The 22238-nt window shown below is 42.2% G+C and overlaps 2 long non-coding RNA genes across 3 annotated transcripts in view; one reads left to right on the top strand and one right to left on the bottom strand.

Moving 5' to 3' along the window:
* Nucleotides 1-18421, bottom strand: part of LOC126651010 (uncharacterized) — a 159367-nt gene extending 140946 nt beyond the window's left edge. Inside the window, exon 1 of one of the 2 annotated variants that reach the window (XR_007631538.1) lies at nucleotides 17959-18421. This is a non-coding gene — a long non-coding RNA (uncharacterized LOC126651010). The remainder of the gene's footprint in view (nucleotides 1-17958) is intronic. The other variant, XR_007631540.1, reaches the window with a different exon arrangement.
* The window catches only part of LOC126651012 (uncharacterized), a 292912-nt gene that overhangs the window by 66525 nt on the left and 204149 nt on the right, over nucleotides 1-22238 (top strand). The window lies entirely within an intron of this gene.

Raw genomic sequence — 22238 nt, forward strand, 5'->3', positions numbered from 1 at the left:
AAGGCTGACTAAGTTTAACAATGATCTTGAGCCACTGAAAGCAACTGCAGCTTCCTCAGGAACTGCTGCTGCAGTAATACCAGAAAGCACCACTTTGGATCCAGCTTCCTTGCCAGGAGAACAAACAGCAGAGCAGCAAAAGACGATTTACATCTGAGAGACTGGAAGCTCTTAACTCCCCATCATTGATCCCCTCACAGGACCTGGCCACAGAGGTGTCTGTCAGCTCAGTTTGTGGGAATTACACATACACAGAGCCATCTCCAGACCTGCCTGGGCTCTGGGCAAGACTCAGTGTTACCCTCCCGCTGGAGAAGGAACAGGCAGAGAAAGGGAGGTGATAGCAAGCCAGCAAGTGAGGGAAAGCGCTGGAGAGCTACCCCTGGTACAGCCTAAGGCATGGGAGAGAATGCTTGCAAGAGCTGCCCCAGCCCATCTCTGCCTCAGGGCAGAGCTGAGGTAATCAGAGCTGTTTCACCACTTCCAGCATCCTGCCATCCAAAAACTTCTCTTGCAAACACCTGGCCTGGTGCGATCACTTGTTGGACTGAGTTTTGCATTTTGTTTTACTAAGAATTGCTTGACTTGGGAGAATTTATACTTTGGTATTAGAGAGACATAAACAGCCATAAAAATTCGAGCTCTGCTTGTACAAATGATCCACTGATGTGTGTTAAATGCACTCTATTGCTGCACTGAAGTCAATTTGCAATTGATCATATTGCATTTCTAGTGTCAGCAGATATGAAAACATGTCATTTACCAATGCTTAATGAACGTCTATGCTGACAAGACATAAATAACAATAAACAGCTCTCCAGTTAAGGAGGTTAACCAGCAAAGTACTCAGTGAAAACATTAAAGAGGTAATCATCTGGCAATTGCTGTATAGATAGAGCAGCCGCCCTCAAGGATGACTAAACCTATGCAAAGGACCATTACAAGAAAAAAAGGAGGGGAAAGAAAAGAGGCAATTAACTCTATGTCATAAGCTGAAAAATTCTATCTGAATGGAAAGAAGTAATTGACTTTCTGGATTGCATTTGTAGTCTTTTCCACAAGTACTTGAGGTAATCTGCTTAGTGGGGCTCTTTGACCATGCTCTTTGACCACCTTTTTCCTTTGGAAAGGAAAAGGCAAAGCCAGCAAGTTGCTCCAGTGTTGTTCTTCTTAATTCTTCCTGGTAATGCTGCTCCCTTTTTGAATCTTTGCATTGCTTTCATGGGTATTTTAGTCCTTAATTTTTTTTTTTTTTTTAAGGACAAAGCTTTCAGTTTCCTGTACAGTTAAAGGAACACAACAAAAAGGAACATTAACAGTGCTTAGAAGCATTTCATGAAAGTAAAACACAGTGGATTAAACTTTGCTTTATAGTTAATGGAGCAATTTAACGGTAGCTACATTCACCATTGGACTCAACAGAAATTTCAAGTTCAATTCAGATTTTAAGTAGATGTAAATGGTGTTTATATTTCATCTATGAAGCCCAAGGCAGCAGAGTTTTCTGAGCAACCGCGGGAGTCCAAAACAGTTTAACCTCTCATGGCTCAGACATCCGCACTGCTCACAGGGCACTGTACAGATGATAAGCCTTCTGTAGTCAGCTCTGCCCATGAAAAGGGGCCTGTCCCATGCAGTCAAGGAAAAGGGCAGTATGACTGAGGGTGATGTTACAGAGTGCTGTTGACAGAAATCACATCTCCTATGTGAGATCCCTTGACCTGGGCACCCTTTCCCCATTTTACAGCCATTTTCCATTCCGGGTAGATATCAACTATCTTCTGCCTGCAACAACCACTGACCCATACCCCAGCCACTTGCAGGGCAGGGGTCCCTCTCCTTGCAAGCTGCTTTCCCAGGTTACTCTGGCAGATGCCTCACCACACCCCTGCTGCTCTATTCTGCCTCCACGCTGCCCAAATAGCATCTTGCCCCCCATATCAGGCTCTGAAATGATACTGCAGACATGAAGCCTCTCCCTGTAAAAGTCAGAGGGCCACATCCATGTCACAGAGAGCCAGACTGACTCTGCTTACTGGGAAGGAAAGGCTGATGCCTCTCAGGGGCCAAAAACTTCTCCTTTGACCAATACATTAAGTAAGTGAATTAAGCATCTTAAAAAAAACCAAACCAAACCAAACCAAATAAAAACGCAAACAAACAAAAAACCCCCAAACAAATAAAAAACCACAAACACAAACAAACAGACAAAAAGCAGGCCACGTCCTGGGCTTCACCAAAAGCATGGCCAGCAGGTCGAAGGGGGTGATTCCACCCCTCTACTCTGCTCTTGTGTGACCCCGCCTGGATTACTGCAGCCAGGTGTGGGCCCCCAACACAAGAAAGACATCATCAGCCTGTTGGAGCTGGTCCAGAGAGGCACTAAGTTGATCAGAGGACTGGTGCACCTTCACTATGCAGACAGGCTGAGAGACTTGGGGCTGTTCAGCCTGGAGGACTGAAGGCTTCAGGGAGACCTTAAAGCCCCTTCCAGAACCTAGAGGGAGCCTACAGGAAAGCTGGAGAGGGACTCTACACAAGGGCATGCAGAGATAGGACAAGGGAGAATAGCCTTAAACTGAAGGAGAGTAGGTTTAGTTTAGATATTAGGAAGAAATTATTTACTGAGGGTGGTGGGTCACTGGGAAAGATTGTCCAGAGAGGTTGTGGACTCCCTATCCCTGGAGGCATTAAAGACCAAGGCTGGATGGGGCTCTGAGTAACCTGGTCTAGTGGAAGGTGTCCCTGCCCACAACAGAGGGGTTGGAGCTAGATGATCTTTAAGGTCCTTCCAACCAAGCCATTGCATCTGGAATAGTAACAGGCCAACAGGTTTTGGCAGTGCATTGTTCTGAACCAGCACCTCACAACTTGCAGCTGCTTTAGAAAACCACCAAGTGGTCACATTATAAACATTTACCTGAGGCAAAAGGAAAACTTCACTAAAGCTGAAGGAAGAAAGTGAATCTTCCCTTCCTGCAGAAAAAATGAACAAGGATGTTCAGAAATAGAAAGCACTTAAGGAGGTTGCTGCCTTTTGTATATTCATTTATGACTGGCTATTCTAGTGACACAGATTTCCTGATATTTTAATGTATTGTAATGCTAACTGTGCAAAATCACCACACGTATGAGACCAGGAAAAGGGGTTTGTACATCAGAAGAAAAGCAATTAGCAGCAAATTGTCTGTGCTCTTGTACAGACTTTGCCATAAATGCTGATCAGGTACCAATAAGCCCTTCTCATTTCAGGTATGCTCTACAGCAAAAAAACTCATCATGCAGACCCAATCCTCCTCTCTCCTGTATACATCTTATCCAATTTCAATGCAAATATGTTGCCCCTTGATAACAAAAATCGCCTACAGCTCTCATATCACATTTTTCATCAGTAGATGTAAAAGTAAAGATCAGACCAACTGAGATCAGTTCATTAACCCCGTTTTGCAGCTTCAGAAAGTGAGGCATGTGAGATGTCCCTCCTAGCAGTCTGAAGCCAAAGCAGGGCTTCAGCACCCAGGGAAGCTCCCTTGGGATCCTCAACCTCTGTTTGCAGGGCTGGACAAAAAGTCAGATTCCAATGGCACAGCTGTACCGTGCCTATTTTGCGGGACATGTCTCAAGGCACTCAGCATGGATTTCTTCATCTAGGCACCAGTAGTCCCAAGTGTGTTTGAAGGAGCTTGTCTGGTTCTCCCTCTAGTTACTGACAGTGCCCACACGAAGTTGCACTGGTTTGCCTCCAGTTGCATCTGTCAACATACAGATACCAGTTTTTCATATACAATTAAAGTGAAAATTTTCAAAAACTGAGTAAAATCTCAAACCACTAGCATGGTTCATTTTAAACTTTCTCTTTTTTTTTTCTTTTTTTTTTTTTTTTTTATGCATTCTGGTAACTTCTTGATGGCCACATTCCAAACCTCAAGTACCAAACACAAGATGTAAGGGAGATGACATAGACGTTTCCAGCATCTGTACACATCAACTTTTGCTGATGAAATTCAGTAGGTGTAATTTTAGAAACACTTGTCAAAGAGTTTCAAAATGTGCTTAAGAATGCAGTATACAATAAAGCAAGATGTGACAGAAACCTTGATTTCAATTGGTAACAGTTAAATGGATCCCAGCTACTGTATGGGCAACTACAATTTGAACAAAACATGCAGAATAACCAGAATTGCCATCAGTAACACCATCTTAATATTAAATTAAATATATCCTGCACATTGAGCCCAGTTACACACAAATAACTCAGGAGCATTTCATGTCACACAGCAGTAATCTAAAAATACATTTGCTTTCAGATAGGATTATGGATGGCCAAACAGTTTCTTCATAACTCACACCTGAACTTAGAGGTTTTGCCCATTAAAGTAAGCTTTAATCAAATTAAAAATTTGTCCCCAGATATGATTGTATCTCAACCTTATAGAGAGATCTTATCATTATTGCTTCTTTGTGTAGAGAAAGAGAAAAAAAAAAAAGGTTTATGTAACTCTGTGTTTGATTTTTCAGAAATTAAATAAAAGAGGAGGTTTCGTTAGCACTGAAGGAAGAGATTTCCCTCTGGATTTGCTGCCCTCTAGATATCTTTCAGTATAAAACTGCTGCTCTTTTCAAATGGATTTTGCAGTAATCTGCTTTAGCTGAGGATGCAGTGGGGAGGGGATAAATGAGTAAAATGTGGAGAAAAGGCAGTGCTTGAAGAGTTTGTCAAGATGCTTTTTATATAGAGAAGGTGTCTTCAGACGATGGTTGTTGTTCAAAGGAAGGGGGCAGCTATATGTGTCTGTGGGGAAGGCAAATCAGTGCTAAAGTGGTGAGTGGTTGCTGTTATGGGACAACATGCTCCATTTGCTCAGCAGAAGGCACAGTGAGATTATCAGCACACCATTCCCACGTACTGCTCCACCAAAGGCTGTTAGTGCTGATGTGAGAAAACAAAAGTGGAGGCGTATTTCTTCCCCAAAACTCACTTGCTATGTGTCTCTTGGAATACAGCACTGCAAAGCTTTTCTCAGTGATGCTGAGCTCTGGGTTGGGAGTGCCACTTCAGACGTTCCAAATTTGTTTGACTTCTCTGCCGCAGAGAATAAATATATTTCAGTGACTTTGATGGAACCCTATTTGCTAAATTCTCTTTTTCCAGGCCTGCAATAATTCTTGTCCTTCTGTTAAGGATCTCAAAGAGATCCATGCATGAGCTAAAGGCACATAGTACAGTAGGAATTTAAGAAAAAAATGTCATACAAAACAGGAGCAGTACTGTTGATTATTGTAAGATAATACTAGCAAGGTGAGGATTAGGTAAGCAGGGAAGCCTATTAATAACTACATTCAGGAAAAAGAAGTTGTTTGGATTACCTAGAGCAAAAAGACCACTAAAGGTCCCTCCAAATGAGATGAGACAAATAAATTGCTTCAATTATCTCTCTATTTGGTGTCTTAACCAGGGTGTTTACTTCAGGAAAGATTTTTTTGGGGAAAAAAAAAAGCACTTCATTATTAGATGGAGAAAAGAACTGCTTAAGTAGTTGATGGAGAAAATAAGGCCTGACTTTTGGAGCCTCAAATCTTTGTGAGTGTATCCTATGCAGCTTTCAAGTAATTTGGTTCATACACAAAAGTTTGTATAGACTTCCCACACACAAAATACTCTTTAAAAAGAGTAGGTTTTTTTCTCAGCCTAGACATAAATAGTCCTATTGGTCCCAAAGAAGCAGCCATTGCAGGAAGCACTGCTTGCATTTCAGTGTCACCAGGATCAGACTCTGTGATCTAACACTTTGACAAAATTATAACTTGGCATGTAGAAAGCACCATTCATCAAGGGAAACTAAGGGAAAAAACAGTTATTAACTCTCAAGGTCAGTGTAGGGTGATCAATATTATTAATTGCATGTGAATAAGTTGAGACAGCAGTTCAGCACTTTAGCAATTATCTGAGATTCAATACAAGTATTAAATAGTACCAGTATTCAATCATGGTTGGTTAAGAAGCTCCCAATCCTGCTAACCTTTGCAGGTGAAAGAAGAGTTCCTCCAGACTACAGTACTGCTGGCTGCCCTCAGCCCTGTTCTCAGACCTAGTGTGTGCGGCAGTCAGAAAGGTGACATTTTGTTTGTACTGTGTTTCTTGACACTGGAAACAGAATTCTCCAACTAGTACAAAATGCTCTGCCTTGGGGACATTTCCAGACTTACCATAAGGTGAACATTCCCAAGTCCACCCAGACAGCCTGTTACCAAGAGATTACAGTGTGGCTTTATCTCTGTTGGAACAGGAATCAGCAAATATATATGAGAACATACATGTGGGTAAGAGCAGAGTGAAACTAGAAATGCTTACTTACACAGCACAAGTAACACAGACTTTTCCATCCAGGGTCCTGCCAATTAGTCAGAAAAAAACCCTCCTGAATTTCCTAACATTATCATATACCAAATCCTAAATTCAGGTTTTACTTATCTGTTTGTAATGGTTTGGGCTTGGGTCCTAGCCAAATGCCTAAGCTGTCAGTTCTAAATACCATAATGTTTTTTAAATTCTACTTTTTAAGTTCCTGAACATCTTAAATTCTACAATTTTATCATAACTAAAGTGTTATTCCTGTCCTATTGTCATGCCTTCAGCTGATTTCATACTCCAGTTTATCTGACTTGATCACTCTGTTCCTGGGCACCAGCTTTTGTTGTTAAACACTAGTTAGGGACACTTGCTCATTCTGTGGCTTTGGGAAGCCACTGAACCAGTTCCCTATACTTGATAAACCTGGGCCAGCCAAGAGCAGACAAACTCCTAAACAAAAATAATTTGTATTAAAATTTGCAAGTGTCCTCAAAAATATCAAACACTTCTTTAAGTCCTTGGCCTGAATGGCCAGACCTTGGCTGCTCTCACTGAAACTGCTGGGAAAAAAGAATAAGCACTAAAGGTTGTTAGTCATGTCACTTGTTGCTTGCCTGAAAAGTGCTAATTTGCTATGGTGATAAGTAGAGATGAGGAACCTGAGCAGAATAAAAGTCTTGCTCTTGCTTTGGACCAGAATCTCAGGTGGATATTAGTATTTATAAATTCAAAGACTGCCACTGGTTCAGAGCTAAATTTCAGGCATTCATCCAAATTAAACCCAAAGCTTAAACCTTTTGACATGAGCCTTGCTCTCCACCAAGCATTTGTGTAATTAATATATCTCTTTTTTTTTTTAAACCCTTAAAAAAACCCCAGCAACCCACAACTCTAAACCATATCAAATGAGCTGGAAAAGTACAGAGAAAAGGAGGCACTCAGTGAGAGCCCAGAAGCCATAGCTTTGACTTACATAAGCAAAGGACAAGCAGTGTCTTGTATATGGGAGAGTTTCTTTTCCTGTCATGATCCAAACTAATAGTGAAGGTGGGTTCGCTTGTCAGATGCATTCCAAAAGAGGGACGACATTTTCTAGTGACAGCATTAGCCACCCCCAGTGTGCATGGGACCATCATTTTTCCTCCAGTTCTACTGCCAACATCAACTGCTCTTCCCATCAGCCTAACCCCAGTGAAATCTCTCCTTCCAGCAAATAATGCCTGCCAAGGCACCTGCTGCCCTGAAGCAGGATGACTGATAGGTGAGGTTGCCTCCACTTTGTCCTGACGTATTAAAGCTGTGAAAGTGTCTGGAGGAGTGAAGGGATGGAGAGAATCAACTCAAACAATTACGAGAAGCAGTAGAAGTGCATGTGAAGGCAGAGGTGCTTGATTTCTGGTTATTTTAATAAAATTCCGCCAATGGAAATTTGCAAGTAAGAGATATTGGTGCTGGTTCAAAGAAAGAAGTAGAGATGGCTGAGCTGAGGAAGGCACATGTGGAGGGATTCATTGGAAGTGTCACACCTGGTTATGTTATCTCACACTTCAGGATGCCAAAAGTATTATCCCTGTTGCCTTCCTCTGGGCACTTACGTTCAGCAGCTTCTCTAGGATGGGACACCCTCCCAGGTGTTCCCCCAAGGAAATCTGGAAGCTATTGATCCAGTACAATGGCCTCTGCTCTTATTCCAAGCTCCAGGTCATGACAATAAGCCAGAGACAGGGAATACATCCAGCTCCATCACTGTGTTTGGCTGACCACTGACTGTCAGAGCCACTCCCAACAGAAGAGTATTCCTGAAATGGACATGAGCTCAGTATTTTGCTGGCCCCAGTGGAGAGCAGTTCACTTATGGGTTCATGATGCAGTCATACCCTATCAACGTACCTGATCTACAGAATTATTAAGCTGCGATGGCATTGCAGTTTATTTGCACAGAGCAAACCTTGTTAATAGCTTTAGACAGCAAACCTGACTGCAACATGTGGTGCATGTGCATGTGTAAAGGGAAACCTGGAGCATGTAAGTGATTTCTACACAGAGTCTTGTCTTTGTGGAGAGACAAGACACAGGAATTTCAACACTGTTCTTGCTTTTCCCAGAGGGCTCCTGTGGAAATCCTCTGCCAATGCTGGACTGCAGCAGCCTGGAACTTTTTGTTGTGATATTTGTTGTGACTGTATTTGTTGTGACCCTCTCCTCATTACACATAGTAAGATCATTTAGGATCTTTATAAACAAGGCACCAGAGGAAACATACACCAAATTGTCAGTGTCCTGTTGCTGCCTGATCTCCTTAGAAGTTCACACATGCTCCTCTTCAGGGGTCTCAGTACAGAATAGTGAGCATGAGGAATTTGCTAGCTGCCAAGATCTGCTTAGCTCTATCATCCCAATGCCTCTGTGGTCTCTACTTGATAAATAAATGTGCATTTTTCCATACATATATATATATGGAAACCAAGAATAAATAAGTGAACTCCATTTAGTGTTTTACACCTTCTCACCATCTATATACCGATAAAAAGTAAAACTAATCAGAATAGCTGCAGAATGTTAGATTCTGGACAATTATAAATGCAAAATAATATTATGTAATTATATATCAAGTTGACCTATTGCCTTCTCACTGGAGCCATCAGCCCACACTGGTGAAAGTTGGATTCTCATTGATGTGAGTAAAATTAATCCCACTGGAATTAACTCAGTCAACACCCATTCAGATTTACTCTTTACTTTTCTACAATGACTTCCATGTTCCTATGTCCCCAGAGTGATCAGTGAACTGTAGAGTTATGCTGTCTCTATGGCACTTTTCAGACATCCATTGTTGCCACACTTTTTCAGTTGTCCCAGTTTTTCTCCTCCCACCTCCTTTTAAAACTTTGACCATGTAATTCGCTTAAGCTTCTAAATGAGTTGCGTCTATAAAGAGCATCTGGGTCAGCCAGCCTTAATTTGAAAATGTCGTTACTCCCACACTAAACTTCCCCCATCAATCCCACAGCAGCCATCATGGTTTGTATGTCTCCCACAACAACCAAAGTGAAATTGTGGTCTTCTCATCTTTCAAAAAGAAAGAAAATAGGGGGAAAAGATAAGAAACTAGCACCCAGGTGGTGAAGACTGAAGTTGTCCAGGGAAATAGAATGAGAAAGTATGCTGATTTCCACAGAATTTTTGTTCTGCAAAGGTGTAAATCTTTATCTGGGGAATGGAAAACAGTAACCTTTTAGCTTGTGCATAGCTCAGTTCTGACTATCTTTAAGTCAGCTTCATTTTGTAAAGTTCAGAAATATTCAAGATGCTCCTGAGGCTCAGAATATTGTTACTTTTTCTCCTGTATGGCCTTTTATGTAGGTAACTGAAAAAAGCTGTTTCTGGGTCAGTGGAGTTAAAAGGATTACATCTGAACAAAAAGTGGGAAGCTTTTCCCTTTCTCAACCTGAAAGTTGAACAGCTATGTGCCTAGTGTCTCTCTATAGTCAGTTTGATGAAAGGCAGTTTCAGGGGGCACTTCTTTTGCTCCTATAATAGCTATTAAAAATGGGCTGAAAATCTTGCCCTCTGGAGATGCTTACATAGATATTTAACTCTAAATGTCTCTGGAAGCCAGATTTGTATCTTTAGCCATAAGGGGCTGGATGCAGCTGCAGGTGAAGGCGCTTCCACTCAGGCGTCTACATGTGAGTGCCATATCCAGGTTGCAATCACTGGGAGATTTTTCCAAAACAGTAAGCAGACCCTTGAGAGCATTTCCACCTACCCTCAAGCAGACAACTGGGTTGATTGTGTAAATTGACAGATGGAGGTGTCTGGTATGGCCTGCAGCTGCCAGAACAGCAAAAGTCCTATGCTAAATCTTCCTCTCTCCAGGGATGTCCCAGTTACTCCAGGACATCTCAAATGGCACCAGGCACCTAAGTGTGAGCAATTGAACTGAGGCCCTGGTGTTTGCACACCTTTCTGGACCACTCTGGCACCACCATCGACTATGATCTGAGCACAGACAGCTGTTTCACATGTAGACACTTCCACGCAGATGCTAGTGGTTATCTAGCTCATGTTAAAACCTACACAAGTTTTACATGCTGGTTGTGACACAGCAGCACCACAGCAAAGAGCTTTTTAGCCTGTGTATCCCATCACTTACAGCCCATTTTCCCAAGGAGGACACATAAACAGCACAAACAAACCTAGTTTCTGTGGTTACTGGCACTGCATAAACAGGCTCAAGGACAAACCCTTCGCTGTGGGTTAATATATGTCAGTTCATTGATTAAAAAAATTAAGTTAAATCATTGATGTAAGGGGAAATACAATCTGAGCCCTGAAGGAAGCATCTCCAGCAGAGTCAGTAACAAAGCTTTAAGAGTCTCATGATTGCTGCTCTGGTGTCATGACCATGATCTCTGTATAAAGTGTTGTAAAAGGTCAGGGTCTCCTCCTGAACTGTCTGCTCTGCCCTAATTAGAAGCAGAAGAGAAACTTAAGTGCCCCTTCGAATTTCATCAGAAAGCATATGGGCTTGTATTATCATGGTAATAAAGGTAATACACATTTGTTGGGCTCCACTGGGGCATAGCAACAAAAGCAGCAGTATGTTTTGAAAGACTGTACACCGTTTTCTTAACAGCCACACCAAACTTTGGGTGCTCTCAGCTACACTTCAATGTGGTAAAGAAAGTAGATACTTTGGCTTCAAATTTAATATTATTCAACTGCCTCTTTATAAATAAATGATAGGAGACATTTAAAATATGAGTGCAAGGACAGGTTCTTCAATCTCATGAGCCAATCTAGAGTTGAGTGAATCATTCATCTGCTGTGTGAACTAATAGGTAGGGAGAAAATAAACTCTGAGAAACCAATTATAGTTCTATACCTCTATCCTCCAGGATGTGATCTCAGAGTCAAGTAAGTCTCCAGAAATCAATCTCCAGGACTCACTGGGAAAGTTCTGCATGCCAGAATAGGGTAAACTTGTTTTCAGAAGAACTAAATGGAAACATCCGAACTGAAAAAGCATGATGGCAACATAGCATGGTCAACTAGAAGCAGACATATAAAAAACAGGAGGTAAAATTACAGTGATCAGGTTAGCTCTAGCATTTGAAATTCCAATCAAAGCAGGACAGTGAAAAGAATGAAGTATTAACCCAACTACACTACAGTGAAACAAGGATTTGCCTACCAATAAACCTCAAGCTGATAGGTTCCTGTCATCTTCTCAGACTACCAGTTCCCAGTATTCTTTAAAAGAGATGTTGTAGGTCTCCATCATGCACTCTTTATGGTCTCCACAAGACAAAACGTAGTGTCAGATAATAATCTGGAGGGGGCTCCGATGCAGTGTCCTATTTGGAACTGCATCCATTTGTGCTAACTTGGGGACTGCACTCCCTGGTGGAATAACTCAAAGTGGGAAGGACTTTAAACAGCAAGGTTTTGGTACTTATACTCCCTGAGGTCCTCGAAGTTAAGAGGGTCCCTCTGAAAGAGAGAGGCTCTATTTGATCCTCTGTACCAGAGTCACTATATAAATTACCATGGCCCTTTGCCTGGAATTCGAAGCCCTGGGCATGATTTTCAAAGAGACCAAGCACCTAAAGTTCCAGCTGAACTCAGCAATTCTGGAAAACAAACACAATAGCTGAGCAGACAAAATAATGTACCTCTTCTGAGAAGAATTTGCTTTAATTTTGTTTTAAGTTTGGCTTCTCCAAATTGAAAACTATTTAGTAACTTCTTCTTGACCTGAGATCTGAATCTTCACTCTCCCATTGTAGTTTTGTGAGGTGGAAAATGAAAAACAACTTGTCCACCAAATCAAAGACCCTACCCTTGGCCATGGTGAAAAGGGATAGGGAGAAAAAAAATAATCACAAACTGCACAGTTATAATTTGTCTTATTCTGTGAGGATGATCAGAAAGCATATGTATTTTTTTCTGCTAGATGGAACCCAGCTGAACACGCACAGCTTGGACATCTTAGAAGAGTTCCCAAGATGTTATCAATAATTAACACAAAGCTTTTCCCCAGGACTGTACCTATAATCTTTATTTCCCACTCCAAAGTCCTGCTACTGAGAAAGGCAATTTTCTTTGTCTTAATGATGAATAAAGTGGGTTTGAGAATTGCCCTAGGAAACCATCACCAACATATTATTGTTTTATCTAGCCCAAAGTAGTTTTGGGTAAGGGAAGAGCTGCCAGAGCTGTCTGCTATTCTGCTGATGTAAAAATAACAAGATCACTGCGTGTTAGTCTGAGACTCAGACATGAAAACCAGCTCAAAGAAACATTTGCTGATGGCATTGATGTGCAAGTGGTTCAGGTTTTTTGTAGGGTCTTAGTTCTCTTGAGCTTTGACAGTTATGGGTGTTTTCATAAATGGAAAGGAAGGACCCAAACCTACTGACCCTGAAGCGTTAGCAATTCAACTCTACTGTGGATTTTGCATCTGGAAAAGCCCACAAGCCTGTATATCATCAAACTGTCACATCAAGCAGCTGAATTACTGTGTGATGGCATGAGCTACAGCAACCTATGGTATCAGAGAGAGGAGACTTTTTGCAGAAAAGAGCATTGAAAAAGCTGAGCAGTGGGACCCTCAGGACTGTTGGGGAGCTGAGTGAATCAGCCATGCTGCTCTGCTCCATGCTGCCATGGCAGAACTGACTTTGCATCTAAATTAGCTAATTTAAAAGTGTCCTGGGCACCTCTGCACCATCCTTTCCTCCCATCTGTGACTGCATAGAAAATTTAAAGGAAAAGGCAAAACACAGTCTTTCTAAAATCTACAGCCTAGTTTATTATCCATAAATATAATACTTCTCCAGGCATCTCATGGCTGATGTTCTTCCCTACCAAATACCCACTGAAATCCTAGAAGTGCTGTATGCTGGAGCTTATAGATATGAAAAAAATTGCACAGAACAGAGCAAAGAGAAACCCGGCAGGGTTATTCCAGAAGCCTTTAAACTGGTTGGTTTTTGTTTGGTTTTGTTTGGTTTTTTTTTTTTTGGTTATCATTTTTTCATTACTATAAATCATTATTTCTTTATCAGCTAAGCACCCTGTGATGTTGAGCTGTACAGATCTCAAGAGTGAGGCATAACATCCTGTGCCTTCTAATTAGCTTTGCTGGTCTGACTGCCTGGCTGGGCACCAGAGTCAGTACAGCTGTGAGCTGACAACGTTCTGAGGAGGCAGGAGCAGGTATAGGAGCTGAGCAACAGCAGCATCCACACAAGTGGGAGAGGGAGGCAAGAAAAGGAAGATCCTAGGACAGAGGGAAGAATACATGGAAGAAAAGGTCAGAAGAAATAGAGAAGGACTTGCAGGCCAAACCAAAGGATAAGGTAGAGAGAAGGAGGTAGTAGTTCTGTTGTCTGTTTAAAAGAGAAAAAACCACTGGCTGAAGTTAATGAAAACTGTAAATTTATATTAACAAAGAATGTATTAACATTTCTGAACATGAAATACTTCTTAAGGATTTGGTGGATGGTTGTTTGGGGGTTTTAAGCTGTTTCACAGAATCCTACTAAGATTTTTTTTCCAGGTAATATGATCAGTTTACCAACCTTTGCTGACAGCACAAAAGCTGAAAGGTACCTTTGAAGCAGGATATGGGAATAAAGAACACAATGAGGACACAGATAGTCTCAATTTACATAAAAATAAGATAGAAAAAACCCTACATTTTTAAGGGGAAAGTTATGGATTATGATGACATTTTCCTCTCAGCTCCTCCAGTGTATTCACTATAAACATACAGGGATATTGTTAAACAATGTTGGGATTTATATGGGATCTAATTATTCATGTATAGCATTGGGAGGGGAAATTAATACATTCCCTCTTCTTTCTTCTTCTGAAATTAGATTCTTTGCTATATTAGTTTTCTATTTCCCTAGCACCAAATTCCTTTTTTTTTTTTTTTAAATAGTTCTAGACGTGCCTCTAGTGAGTGACACTGACAGTGGTAAAAAGCATTCTGCCAGCCAGCCCCTGCCTTTACCTAAGAAGCTGGAGGGTCTTAACTTTTTGTTGAAAATTTTCTTTCCCCATGAATGCATTCAGCACAAAGCTGCTACCTCAGTGCTACCCACAGGAAGAGCTTCCCATCACAGCTGCCACTGATGCTCCTTGGCTTCTGGTTTCTACCCTCCTGCAGTTCCCTTTACATCCTCTGTAAGACTTCAAATTTTAAAAGCAGTGCATAAGCTTTCTCAACAACGTTCACCTTTTTAGATTTGTGGCCTAACAGACACACAGAAACAACCTCCGCTAAGCTCTCTCAGAGGCTGGAAACAGATCACTCACCCCCTTTCCTTGCCTCCCAGGGCAGCTGAAAACAGGGCTTGGTGTCACACAGGTGGGATATTACAGATCAGGAACAAGTCTCAGGCATGATGCAGCATGGAGATGCCAAGGATGGTCAGGGGTTTTATGGACATGGTCATGTCAACCAAGAGATATGCAGTAAACTCCTCTCTTATTGTTTCACAGTATCCTGCCTAGGCCAAAGGTCTTTTGAGGTTTGTCTAAATTACAGTGGTTGCTTTTTGTTTGTCTGTGACAAGCCTGTCCCAGTTGGAGTTACAACAGATTAATGATGAGGCATGACTTTTCCCTGTAGATACTTTGCTCTTCAAATCCTATCTTCTTTCTCTTTTTTTGGTTTGATGTTTTTCTCTACTTTACATTCTATTTTCAAACAGCTTATAGAACAGAAATGTATATCTGGGTATCTAGTGTGCTTCCTCAAATTATCTCAATCCCATTTTTAACTTTGGGTACAATTGTTACCTTCCAATTCTCCAGTGAAATAGCTGGTTTTAATTAAGAAAGGCATATTTTTGCTGCAGATCAGCTATTTCATACTAAACTCCTTCAAAACTTTTCAATGTACCATCTGGAGCTGATGATTTGCTGCTTTTTAAATTATCGATTTGTTCCAGCTCTTCCTTCTGACATATCTTGATTACCAGAAAAGAGCAAGTCCCAGTAGGTATCACTCTGATATTCTCTCTGCCGAAGAGCTCTGCAAACAAATAATTCAGATTCTCAGCAATGTCTTTATCTTCTTTAATTTCTGCTTTTAATTTTGGGTGAACCAGCTTCTGAACTGCTGGTTCCTACTCTTCTGACTGACAAACCTGAAGCATTCTTATTTTATACCTTTAGTTTTTTGCAGTCCATCACACTTCCTTTCTATTTCCCTTTCATCTAGTCTTTACACTAGTTAATAAACCAATGTATTGGAAAGCTGAGGTTAGATTTTCAAATTCAGAAGGGGTCCCTGCCATTAAGTTGCACCTATTCCCTCTTTGTTTGCTTAGTATTACTGTTGTCAGCAACATACACGCTCTCCAGACTATTATTGTTCTTTAGTGGAATCCATGGCATCTACCTCTACTATTCCCTCATAAGTTTTCTTGACAAACCCTCTCAACAGGACCAAAACCCAGGTGCTCTGAAGTTAAAATTTCAGTCACGTTTTTGTACTTTATTTCCCATTAAGCTACTATTGGATCATATAACATTAATATGTCTGTTAGCAGCTTCAGGTGCAATCTTATCTTGAATTCATCCCTGCATATTGCTCAAGATTAGAACCAAAATCAGGATACCAGAATGCAGGCATCTAAAAATGGGACAGTTTGATCCGAAATTTCGTACCTACTTATGGCTCTGGTCCAAGCTGGAAAAAAAGGTACCTGGCCCCTGTTTTAAGACTTTCCAAAAGCAGGAACTGGACAGCAGCTGGATGTGTAATCCATACTTGCAGCAACCTGATGGTGCAAGACACTTGTCTGCAATAGTGCAGGGATTAGAGTGCTTGCTTCCAGACGTGGAAAGGCTGCATGGAAGGGAAGTCAAGTCAGCACTGCCCATCTCAAATGAAGCACTCAACCACCAGGCAGAGAAGAGGGAACACTCTCCCATTTGTTGGGATGGGGGTTTCTGACTCAGAAAGAATTGTGAAGTTTCTGTGTTAAAAGGAGGCCTGACACTACAGCTGGGTGGTTTGGGGCCTCAGAGGAGAGAGATCTCCTAGGTTTTGAGTCAGTGTGCTGATCCTTAGCACTTTATTTTATCCAACAGTTTAGTGAAGAATGGTTCCTAAAACAAAATAAGTAACTTACTGTCTGCTGCCTGCTGAGACTCTAATACATAGGAAGAGCTTATCTTTCTGAGACAGAACTGTGCAGGACCATGTTGATCAAGTTAAAGCTGTGGCCTGAGCTCTGAGCCATCTCCGGCTCACAACATTCACTCCTCAGGCCCAAGCAGCATCCAGCTCCCGCCTGAAAACTTGACAGTTCTTCAGCAGAGTAAGCTGAACTGTACATAAAGTTAATGTGAAAAGCAAAGATATTTGAATAGGCTTGCTTCAGGCTACTTAATTTCTGTTACATTCCTTCCTAAATTGTTGTTCTTCAGTATTTTCTTCTGGTTTCCTCCTGCTGACACACCTAGATACTGCTGGACAGCAGAGTTCCTCAATCCCTTCCCTACCCAGCTCATGCACTCAGGCACTGCCAAACAATTACTCATGTAGCAAAAGCCCCCACAAAATGTCAGCTGAGCTTTAACATTTATTTTTAAAAATAAGATAAAATAAAAAATCCTACCTCTGGCCACTGAATTGCCATCAATGATTTAGAAAGAGAGGAGTTGAAATGCAGCATAACAGGCATAATCCTCAAATCCTTATACCACTGGCCTGCCCAATGGGTCCACTCCAAGAGTGGTTTGTCCATCCTCTCCCTGATGGCTCTTTCCTCACCGACCACTTTGCTGCTACCATTCACTTCAACCACAGAGAGATGGGGGCAACAAACTCAAAAAAGCTTCATAGCAGGACAGTGGCTGCACTTAGTAAGGCCTTGTGACCCACCCAGACACGTGGAGGAGACTTTGCCTTTGGTTATACCCATTCAGATAGAAAAGAGTTTGGGTAGAAGAGTTAGGAAATTAGAGCTGCTGATTTATGTCACATACAAACCCCTGACCATTGCCTCGTTACACATGCAGAAACACTCAGAGACACAAGCCCTCTTGGAACTGGGGAAAGGCCTTTTGCTGATCCCTTTCATTAAATATCCTGCAAATACTCAGTCTGGTGACTTTTTGCTGCTACAGTTGTTCCCGGGGCATCCTCTGACCTGCTCCAGATCCTGCTTGATCTTTTCTGATCAGATTTGAAACCACTGAACCCAAGCAGAGGAGGTCAGTAAAGCAGCAAATCAACAGAAGGCATCACCACAACCCTCTGACCTCTTGCTCTGCTGAGACCCAAATTTCCCTTGCCGCCTCAGATTCTCCCACCCTGAGCCGTCCACAGACCTGTGCACCCACAGGGGCCCACGGGTGCGGGAGGGACGCTGGTGCCTCGTGCCCCAAGACGTGAGGGTGAGGGTGCCCAGGTGCCGAGTGTCCCATCGGGAGCCGTGTGTCCCGTGGGGTAATCCCGGCTCCCTTGCCCGGAGCATCCCGCACCTGCTGCGCACCGAGGGGCGAAACCCCGGCCCGCCCCACGCTCGGCCCCGGCGCGTCCTCGCCGTGAGCGGCAGAGCCGCCCCTGCGCTTACCTTTCCCAGGCACGTGCGCGGGGGGACAGGCCTTCCCGGAGGATGGCGCAGGGAAGCCGGCAGGCGGTGGGTCCCCGAGGAGCCCCCGGGAGCGGGAGTGCCGCTCCCCACGCCGGGCAGCGAGGCACGGGCACGGGGAGAGCGCCTGGCTGTGGCGCGGCTGTGGCACGGCGCTGCTCAGGCGGTGGCTCCGGTGAGGGCAGCGAGCTGTGAAGCTGCTCCCCGCCTCGGCGTTACCATCTCGCCAGCCACGCAGTCCCAGGGAAAAACATCGCCTTCAAACACTGCCGTCATCTCCACCGAGGGCGCGGGGCTGGCTGGCTGGGAATGGCATCACAGTCCAGGCCGGGATTGCGCTCCGGGTTCAACACAGACACCTTCTTCTCCCAAAAGAAAACGAAGACCCCAAAGAGTAACATGCAACACAGATGGAAAACAGGGAGGACCGCATTGAAAGATGCTTCTGGGTCAGGGCTGTGCCTCTTCTCCGGTCCAACAGCACCATCTCCTGGGTAGCCTCGGCCGCTCGCCCGGCTGCCGGCAGCTCATCCCAGAGCGTCTCCCCAGGAAGACCCTCCGCAGCTTTCTTCTGCCACCACCGAAATGGTTAGTTTCGTTGCTTTCCTTACAGGCATTATCAGTATTTTTGCAACTGTTTCACATAATACTGCTTGTCTCTCACGTAAAGACTCATCATCACAGACTGATGAGTAAATACATGAAATACTGAAGAATTCTAGATTATGTATATTTTATTCAGCAGTACAAGACGTTCTTGAATACCAGCCCCAAAACCAATCTCTTCCTAGGTGAGAAGGTTTGAATATGCACCCAGTGTTAATGGAGTACATCCTCTTTGAAGTAATCAAAAAGCGCTGCTTCTTAGACAATAACTATATTTTCTTAAAAACAAACAAACAAAACAAACCAAAAAATCAACAAAAACACAAACAAACAAAACCCACAGCAACAACAAAAAACACCCATCAAACTAAATCTACTCGAAGAGCTGTTTAGAGTTTAGACAGGCGAAAAGAATAGAAATGGTAGGTGTCATAGTATTACTTCAATGGGAAAATCCTGTCTGACAAGTAGTATTTCAGAGATACTCCTTGTAGTGTGTGTTTGAAGGCTCTAAAATGCTTGTTGAAATGCCCCTGTAAAAGCATGTGTTTTTCACTCACTAAATTACAGGTTTAAGACTAAACACTCCAAAACTTTATTCCCTCTATAGCTATTACTGTAGAAGTAGCAAATCACTTTTCTATTTCAGTTTATATTAGTATACAAAGATTTGAGTGTCCTACTTCACTGGTTTGAGGCTAAATTGTATATAAAATCCTTCAGGCTTTGAAGACTGTGCTTATATAACAAGAAAAAAATAAACAAAACAAAAAGTGTAATTTATTGAGTTGCACTCCTGTGCAAGCTTTAATTTAGAAGGGACAACATATAACTACAAAAACAGACATGCATGCCTGCACCTCAGTGTCCGTGCAGGAGCGGTCTACTGGCTTTTTATGTAGAACTGCTGCAACAATGGAAATTAAAAAAAAAAAGATTCCCCTGTTGTTTGCTAAGTTCTTTCATTGGCAAGGCTGTTTCAAAATTAATATTGAACTTGGCCCTTGTGATAGAGCAGAATTTGATGTAAGCAAGCAAGGAGATAAAATCAGAACATAACTCTGTAATAGAACAAAGGAGTTTAGAATAAGTTAATTCTAACTGTAGTATACATAGCTATAAAGTGAGGGCTGTATTTAGATATACTGACAGAAAGCAAGATGTTCTGATAGAAAACTTAAACCAGAACAGATTGGCTCAAGAGATTAGAAAATTACACGTACCTGCCACAACTGTGCACTGTACAGGTGAAATAAAAAGGGAAGGATTTTTCTCAGATGGCACATGGTAGTTGAAGTGATCCCCCAATAAAGAATTCAATTAAAGAATGCTTGCCTGCCTTCTGAATAACCACATGGGTGTCAGAGGGCTCTCTTTATTTTCTGAGATTTCTGTAACACTTGGATTCTTCTTAGGTCCTTATAAATCATCACTACCTGCACATATTTAATGTAAAAAAAGGTACTTTGGAGATGTCTTTCTATATGCTACAGAAAAGTTCCTAGTGACTCCCTCCATCTTTTAGGAAGCTTAGTTTGTTCATTTACTCTGATTCTAAAGGTCTTAAAAGATTAATATCACTAGAAGTAAAAGTCACCCTTAAAAGGCTTTGTTTCGTCCTCAGAAGAGAGTATAAGCCAGCAGCTTGCTGTCTGGCAAGTGTTTCTGCTGTCTGATTAAGAAGTGATCCTCAAAACTGGGAAGATATGAATGCTTGTTGATTGGATACAGTGCACTGTGCATTCCTTTCAGCTACACCCTATGACTACCATGAATTTTATATAATACCATGATCTTTCTAACTAAAAACTCTTTGCTCCTCACCTACTTCCTTACTTCCAGAGAAACAAGGCATGTGCAAAAAACTGAATGATGAATTTAAAAAAAAAAAAAAAAGTTGAAATTAATACCTGAATCCATTTAGCTACATTACTCCTATTTTCTGTGTAATTAAACCCTGTTTTCCCAGGGAGATTCCAGGAAAGGGCTCAAGTACTTGAATCACTGAGGAGTTTCCATAGCCATGATCAGGCCACATCAGAGACAGCAGCACTTCAAGACAGAGCTATTAAATGAAACAAGCAGCATCCCAGTGAAAAAAATCCAAAACAAATAATGAACAACAGCCCCTTACAGAACAGTGTGTTCATCTCAACCCTTTCAGCCAAAAAGCAAACTTGACACCCCCCACCAAAAACCATTAACAATCCAAATCCTTTCAAACTCTTTTTATCTTTCCTTACTGTCTTCCCACCTTTGCTCACAGACTCCTTAACAGGTAACATCTATCTTGTAACTAATGAGTGGGTTTTTCTTACACAATCCTGTAAAATATGGGTGTTGAAAACTCCTATGTTAGAAGATCTAGTTTCTGCAGAAGGGACATTCAAATCAGATTAGTCAGGAATTTATTGTTCAGGCTGCCAGCTCTGCTTTTAGTACTGCCCTTCTTAGGTGCACGCACAGCCAGGGCCTTGTTGGGATTCTTAGTCCCAGCTCAGGAGAGATTTTCCTTGGTACAATTCCTTTATTTCAAGTTTCCATGCTTGATTGTTTTTTATGCACTTTGTTAGTATCAACAGGCTCCCAGAAGTCCTGCCAAATATTTGTAGCCCATTTTTTAAAAAGAGCCATAGAACTCAGGGAGTTCTATGAAAATAAGCCTCAACGTTGTCAGACCTAAAACAAAGGCACTGATGTATTTCAGGGCATTTAGATGGTACAAATTCATTTTTTGGAGCAGAAAAGCAATGAAGAACATTGACCACATTCAAAATTTTCTAGAAAAATTAATGCAAGGATAAGGTCATTAGGGATGAGAAACACGCTCACCTTGTAACCCACTAACATGTCCTGAGCTGATGTATTTTAACAGATGTTTTTTCAGGGAAACAACTCCTGGGTTAACTCATTTTAATTCTCCCAAATCAATCGCTAGCTAGCACAATAACAAGTGTTTGTAATCTGCCTCCTTCTGCTCCTCACCAGGCCCAGTTCCAGAAGAGCAAAGAAACCCTAACTTCTCTTTGGTGAAGGTCTGAAACATGAACAACCCCACCTTGCTTTGCATGTAAGAGGTGAGAAGTGTAGAAGATGAAAAGGATTATCTTAACTTATGATCTGGTGAATAGGTTGGTCCATTCAGTTCAGCCTTTCAGCACAGGAGCACCAAAGGCATCCTCAGAATAAAATGAAAATAATTATGGTGATGGTTTCCAGTTTGGCATACATTCATACTACAACCCAGTAATAACAAAATAACAATCCTACATAACAGTTTACATGCCTTTACATACATCTCACTGTAAGCTCTCAGCAGGACCAAACAGCCAAAATGGGTCAGAAGCATCTCGCTGGAGGAGCAACCGGACAGAACACCTGCCCAGCACAGCACAGAGAACACAAAGAGCGGGAATGGACCTGTGTGGTACTTCAGAGCTGGCAGCTTCATACAGCCAACCTGGATCTGTGGAAGCCCTGCAGGTGGCTACACTCGTGCACAGCCCTGACACCTGACTGACCCTCCACAGACCCAACTCAAGACTAGGCAGCTTTGCTTCTCTCTTCACCAAAGATGGCAAGGGCAGCTCCCCATCTTTGCTCTTGGCTATCCTTCCCAGCAACTTCAGCCAGCCTTCCCAAGGCATGTTCCTGAC

Source organism: Myiozetetes cayanensis, unplaced genomic scaffold (assembly GCF_022539395.1).
Source record: "Myiozetetes cayanensis isolate MyiCay16 unplaced genomic scaffold, myiCay2020 scf6-25, whole genome shotgun sequence".
NCBI classification, from domain to species: Eukaryota; Metazoa; Chordata; class Aves; order Passeriformes; family Tyrannidae; genus Myiozetetes; species Myiozetetes cayanensis.